The sequence below is a fragment of the Gracilinanus agilis genome, unplaced genomic scaffold (genome assembly GCF_016433145.1).
Source record: "Gracilinanus agilis isolate LMUSP501 unplaced genomic scaffold, AgileGrace unplaced_scaffold7710, whole genome shotgun sequence".
Taxonomy (NCBI): Eukaryota; Metazoa; Chordata; class Mammalia; order Didelphimorphia; family Didelphidae; genus Gracilinanus; species Gracilinanus agilis.
In genome coordinates this window covers 1-6288 of record NW_025398420.1, presented here as the reverse complement: position 1 = coordinate 6288, position 6288 = coordinate 1, and the positions used below count along the sequence as shown (strand labels likewise).

Below are 6288 nucleotides of genomic sequence, written 5' to 3'. Positions count from 1 at the left end.
GAAGGAAGGAAGGAAGGAAGGAAGGACTTGAATTCTAGCCTATCTTATTTTCTCATCTAAGAGCATAATCTCATGTCCAGAAGGCTTTTGTCCCCACATAGACTGTGAGCTCCTTGAGAACAGGTGATGTGGCTTTTGGCCTTTTTGACCCTCCTCCTTGCCTTGCGTGCTCCTCAACTTCCTCCAAATGATCCTGAACCCTCTGGAAACACAGGAAGCTAGTGGTGAAAAGGTCCTTAGAGACCTCCACATTTTACAAAGGAGATTTAGGCCGAGGAAAGAGAAATATATTGCTCCAGATCACACCATGAATCATTAACTGATCTGGGACAAGAAGACACAATGAGGGAATCCTGATTCAATTCTTTTTTTTAAACCCTCACCTTCTCTCTTAGAATCAATACTGTGTATTGGTTCTAAGGCAGAAGAGAAGTAAGGGCTAGGCAATGGGGGTTTAAGTGACTTGTGCAAGCCAGGAAGTGTCTGAGACCAGCTTTGAACCCAGAACCTCCCATCTCTAGACCTGGCTCTCTATCCACTGAGCCACCCAGCTGCCCTAATTCTCATTCCCAATACCAATGATGGGCAAACTTTTTAAAGAGGGGGCCAAAGGAAAGGAAAAAAACTAGGCGGGCCAATAGAATTTATTTTAAAATAACAATGATACATTTTATAAAATTCTTGTATTGTTTGTGATACTAAGCCCTATTAATGACTGAAAGATTATGAAAGAGAAGGGCCACATCTAGCCTGTGGGCCATAGTTTGCCCATCGCTGCCCTATACCATCCATATTGCCTTAAATCTGAGAGTTGTCTTGCATGGAGACTAAAGATTGGGATCAAAGGTGGGAAGGAGACGAACTCTGAAGCTAAGTTGGCTGGGACCAGCCCTCCCTGATGACCTGCTTTATGGTGTTTTCCAGACCTGAACTCCTTGCTGAAGGAATAAAAGAGACAGCCACAGACAGCCCTGGGACTCTAGGTAGGATTTTGAACTTGACATATAGCAAAAATATCAGATGATAACAGAAGGTTTCTGCATCCAGACTCCAGACTGGGTCTCCTGTATTCCCTCCCTCTCTTAGCTCTCCTCTCTTTGTCTCCTGTATTCCCTCCCTCTCTTAGCTCTCCTCTCTTTGTCCCTTCTCTTAGCCAACCTCTTCTGCCAGCCCCCATTGGTCTTCCCCACTCCTTCCCCCATTAGTCTTCCCCCACCATTCCCATTGGCTCTTCTGTTTCCTCTTCCTCCGTCCCCTCTGGGTCCTCTTCACCCTCTCATCATCTATCTTCCCATTCATGTGTGTTATGACTTTATTGTCATCCTAATTCTTCCTCACATGTATCTTTTGTTTATCCCCTCTTAGAGAGAGATTCTGGGGACTCCCTGGTGGATGAGACTGTCAAACGACAGGGTTTTCAAGGTAAGAAGGGCTAGCTTGGGGAAAATATGCTCAAAGTGCTTTCTTCTGTTTGTTGGTCTGGGATCTCGGGACTGGCTAGATGCTGTGTGTGTGGCAGCCAAGTCATAGCATGGGAGCTGGGCTTGAACAGCCCTTTTGTGAGTCAGACCTGAGCCACTGTTGCAGCAAGCCAGGAGCAAGTGGGGAATGCTATACCAGTCATCCTGGACTCGCCTGGCATGGCCCATCTCTCTCTCTCTCACACCTAGAGAGTGTGAATTATAAGTATTAAAAATGATAAAGGCTGGTATAAATATATATATATATTAGTATTTTAATTAAAGCCATGCTGATAGATAAAATCATTAGACCACGCGCTTGTAAGCATTCAAAACTGCCGCCTCCATTACTGTCTCCTGTTTCCTGGAAGCGCCTACTCGAAAAAGAGACCACTCCCTCCTAACCCAGGAGATTTAAGCCCTCTCTGCGTCGACGTAGAGCTCCCCACGCCCCAAAGACCGGAAACGGAAACCCGTTGGACCGCGGGAAATGTAGTTTGATACATTTCCCAAATTTCACTTTTACAGTATAAAGACCACAAACTAAAATCTGTCCTGCCTCTGTGATATTCCTGGGCTGGCCCTCGTCCTGATGTGAAGGTAACCCCAGGTCTTTGAAGGCTATGCCAAGAGGCAACTAGTTGGCACTGAGAGACTCATCTTCCTGAGTTCATATCTACCCTCAGACACTTTCAAGGTGTGTGACCCTGGGCAAGTCACTTTACCCAATTTGCCTCAGTTTCCTCCTCTGTAACAAATGGCAGACCGCTCCAGTTTGTTTGCCAAGAAAACCCCAAATGGGTTCATGCCACTTCTACAATGACAAAGGCAGAAAAGGGTCAGAAAGTGCTAAGAATTGTATTATTTTTAGCACGTCCATAAAACATTATTATCTGTCAGTGTTCTAATTCTGAGAACTTTGGGAAGTGACTAGGGAGTTGGCTTACTCTTAGAGGGAGTTGTTATGGAGAAAAATAGGATTTTTAGAGTAAGGAGCAAAGAGCAGACAAGTGCTGACAGGCAAGGCCTGAAAATTCCAATCATTGCTCCTTACTCTAAAAAATCCTGTCTTTCCCTGTAACAGAGTGGACACAGGAGTACCAGCCTTTTCTGCCATAGTCAAAATCAAAAGTCATTAGGGAGCTAAGTGAAAAGTTGACTCACACGTTCTCCTTGGAGGGACCAAAAAAAATTTTTTTTGAGTTGGCAGAGAGGCAGCTGGATTGCTCAGTGGATAGAGAGCCAAGCCCAGAGACAAGATATGTCCTAGGCAGACCTCATTCACTTCCTAGCAGTGTGACCCTGGGCAAGTCCCTCTGCCTTGTAACCAATACACAGCATTAATTCTAAGGCAGAAGGTGAGGGTGTTAAAAAAAAAATGTCGGTAGAGTTGACTTCATCACACAGGCCAAGACAACGGGAAACATCATTCCAGGGGTCCTGTGGCCATCCACCATGCATTGTTTATCATGAGTGTTTAAAAAAACTACCTTGAAAATAATTTCTGCTCATGCACCAACATGCAATGTAAAAAATGGAAGGTAGAGAAATTCTACCCAGAAATCAGTGAAATCCTTTAAATAGCTCAAGATAAATGCCCAATGACTTCAGTCCAAAAGATGGGCATTGGAAGGAGAGCAAAAAATATAATGGAAAAATACAGTTCAGGATTAAGAAATATAAGAGAACAAAGACTTATAGGGCTGCTCAGAAGCCTCCCTTCCATGTAACATGAAAACTTTCCTTTTATGAAATTTAATTTTTTCAGTGAACAAAAAAAAACACACCCTAATTTTAAAAATTATAATAATACATTTTTGAATAAATTAAATTATTTTTAAAAAATAAGGCAGCTAAGTGGCGCAGTGGATAGAGTACCAGGGCTATAATCAGGAAGATCTGAGTTTAAATCTGGCCTCAGACGCATTCTAGCTGTGTGACCCTGGACGGGTCATTTAATTCTCTTTGCCTCAGTTTCTTCATCTGTAAAATGACCTGGAGAAGAATTTCTCTGATATCTTTGACAAGAAAACCCCAAATGAGGTCATGAAGAGTTGGGCATGACTGAAAAATGACTAAATAACAACAAAAGGGGGAAAACCCTGTTAACAAATATATTTAATTCCAGAGAAAGAACTGTGGAAATAGAGACAGAAGAAAAACAACTGCTTGATATCATGGTTTGATGGGGACATGATTGGGGATGTAGACTCTAAACGATCACCCCAGTGCAAATATTAATAATATGGAAATAGGTCTTGATCAATGACACATGTAAAACCCAGTAGAATTGCTCGTTGGCTACAGGAGGGGGGTGGGAGGAGGGGAGGGAAAGAAGATGAATCATGTAACCATGGAAAAATATTCTAAATTAATTAAATAAAAGTTTTTCAAAAATAGTGGGAATTTTGATCCAGGCCAAAAAAAAATACTCTAAATTAATTAAATAAATAAAGGTTTTACAAACAAAAAAACAAACAAAACAAATACATGTAATCAAGTAAAACAAATTCCTTTGACTGTGTCCAAAAAAAATATTTGTGACATTCTGCATGCCAAGTCTCTTCCTCTCTGTTAGGAGGTGGGTCTTGTGTTTCATCCTCAGTCCTCTGGAATTGGTCTTTGCATTGATTAAAGTCATGAATGCTTCCTTTCAAAAGAGAGTTGGAAGACATTCCCTGGACATAATGAGCAGCAAACAATATCACACAGAAAAAGGAAATTGATAACAGCACCGAACTATGACTAGAAGGAACCTCAGAGGCCATCTTGATCAACCTCACTCATTTTATAGACAGACACAGAATTTGAAACCAGATCCTCTAGTTACAAAGAGAGTACTCATTCCCTGCACTATACTCTCTGTTAAGAGAAAGAAAATATTATTTATTGTTATTATTTATATTATAGGGAAAAATTTTTATATTATAGGGGGAAAAAATCCCTAATTGTGGAATGAACAAATGAAAAAGAAATTTGTAAATTCTCTTTCTGCATTCAGATCATTGCCTCATTACAGCAAATGTCAAAATTAGTTTCACATTTAAGAGAAAGAATAAATAGGAGAAGAAACTATAGCATGCAAATTACAACAGCTCTATCCTGACCTATTTGAATAAGTATTGGATGCTGAAAAATGGGAAGTGGATAAAGAAAAGACATTGACACCAACGACTAGCCTTTCCTACAAAAACTTCACCAATATAAAGTAGTTGCCACAAGGAAGAGTCCAAAAAGGACCTAGAAATTGCCTCGATGAGAAAATATTTAATTTTGCCAAAACAAAGATTTGAGACAGCCAAATAGTAATGCTTCTTTAGAACAGAGGTTCATTTGCAAAATGTTAAGTAGTCAGACAGTAGAAGTTTATGAACTGTATGACTTCATGGAGCCAAATAAATGCTGAAAGGGAAAATGAGTCTGCAAAAATCTTGCCATGAGACTAACCTAAGCCAGGTTATCTCAAGATAACTTATAGATGAAAATGAAATGAGGACAGCAAATAAAAATTAATCAATAAACATCTCTATAGAGTCTACTCTGTGCTAAGTGCTTTATAAATGTTTTCTCATTTGATTTTCCCAACAACCCTGGAAGTAAGGGCTATTATTTCCATTTTACAAATGAAGACACTGAGGCAAAGGTTAAGTGACTTACTCAGAGGCACCCATCTAGAAAGGCCAAATTTTATCTCATCTTCCTCAGCCCAAGTCCAGCCACTGTGCCACCAGCTATGAGACATATAGAAGGAGGAAAAGATACAGACTCTACTCAGAGAGCTAATGGTCACTCTAAGAGATAAGACTAGGGTCAGAGGTTCACAGATTTGTACCAAAATCAAGCTTAGACGGCTCTAAATCCAACTTGGCCACACAGGAGTTAAGTGACTAACCTAGGGTCACACTATTTATGTCTAAGAGTCAAGAATGATCAAAGAAATACCGGAAGCTGCCCCCAAGGAACATCCCCCTGCCTTTGGGCAGAAGAGCACTGTAGCATTCCAGACTTTCCCCTCTTTGGCAGGTATTGTCCAGTCCTGGCCAGTCTTCCCAGAATTCACATCAAGCAGCAGGTGTGGAGAGCAAAATGCCCAGGCTGCATTTTCATTCCTCTCTAGCCTGATCTAATGAAAATGGATCCCTTGAGCATGAATGCTGAGGGAGAGGGGGAATCACATCCATCTTCTTTGGGAATCTCTCCCTCTGGGGCTTACTTCTTGGCCTGGGGGCCTTCCAAATGCCAGAAACCTCCTTCATTTCTGATTTAGGGCTGCTTCTGCTTTGGCATTAGTGAGCCTTCTTAAGGAAAAGTACATTTTCTATTTAGATGCTCTTTTTGAAGGGCTCGGAATGGCCCACTCCAGAGAACTGTTAATTGCCAGATAAGGAGTTTCCTATAATTAGAAAATCATATTACTTAAAAGTCACCAAGTGCCTTTTAATTTAACAGCCCAAATCCATAATCATCTCTTTCCTTTGCAGAAAATTACGATGCCAGGCTCTCACGGATAGACATCGCAAACACGCTGAGGGAGCAAGTCCAGGATCTGTTCAATAAAAAATATGGTGAGCCTTTGGGGAGGGGCCAAGGGAGAGGGGGAGGAGCAAAAAGGGACTGCCCCGCCCCTCGTCGATTCCATGCCATAATCTCCAACCCTTAACATGTACTAAATAACTGTGGTGCCTCCCTAGGAAGAGGGTAAGGTACCCATGTTGCTCAGAAGGAAGATAAAGAAAGCCTAGATAAGATGGTGCTTCTCTTAGGAGAAAATTCCTAAAGACCAAATAGGAAGGAAGGAAGGAAGGAAGGAAGGAAGGAAGGAAGGAAG

The 6288-nt window shown here is 41.4% G+C and overlaps 1 long non-coding RNA gene across 1 annotated transcript; it reads left to right on the top strand.

Moving 5' to 3' along the window:
* The first annotated feature begins 915 nt into the window (after positions 1–915).
* On the top strand, positions 916–6104 carry LOC123256654. Its single transcript, XR_006506854.1, has 3 exons — positions 916–983; positions 1366–1422; positions 5942–6104. It is a non-coding gene; the product is annotated as an uncharacterized LOC123256654 (long non-coding RNA).
* The last annotated feature ends 184 nt before the right edge of the window (positions 6105–6288 follow it).